Consider the following 691-nt stretch of genomic DNA (forward strand, 5'->3'; position numbering starts at 1 on the left):
TGATAAACATTTGATAATCATTGATAAACCATGTTTGTGCCAATTTATCATGGATAAATGTAGACTGAATATGACTGAACATTTTATGATGTTGAAAATAATGACAAAACGTCTAACTGAAGTTCCTACTAACAAATAGACACAATTTATACAAACATTAACATCTTTATTTAACAACATATTTTTTAATCAATCAGCTTTAAAATGATCAAGAGGTTACAATACAATAAAATATTGTTTTTCCACAATAGAAAACACTTCGCGTGCACAAATGTTTCTAAATATCATATCAAACATCAACCAAAAAGTGCAAATTCATAATTCAATTTAATATTGGTGCAAAAAGTGCAATTAAAGGTTAATACTTAAACAACCACATGAAAAATCACAACAAAATGAACACTGTATTGATGGTGTGTACCTCATTTTCCATTTCTGAAACCTAGATCTGGCCAACTACATGGATAAAATGACAAAAAGTTGAACTCCTCCTGAACTTAATTGAAGGGTTTGACAATTTTCATGGAAATATAGTTCTGAAAAAACACACAACAATTGTATTAGCATTGTAGACATTACATCTCAAGTGTAAAGTCTCAACAGGACTGATGAAGTGTGTCCTTACCGGTAATGAATACAACAAGATCCCAATGAATAATAGCACTAGGATTAGCACAACCAGGCCAATGAA

Source organism: Sinocyclocheilus grahami, unplaced genomic scaffold, assembly GCF_001515645.1.
Source record: "Sinocyclocheilus grahami isolate Dianchi unplaced genomic scaffold, SAMN03320097.WGS_v1.1 scaffold1321.1, whole genome shotgun sequence".
Lineage (NCBI taxonomy): Eukaryota > Metazoa > Chordata > Actinopteri > Cypriniformes > Cyprinidae > Sinocyclocheilus > Sinocyclocheilus grahami.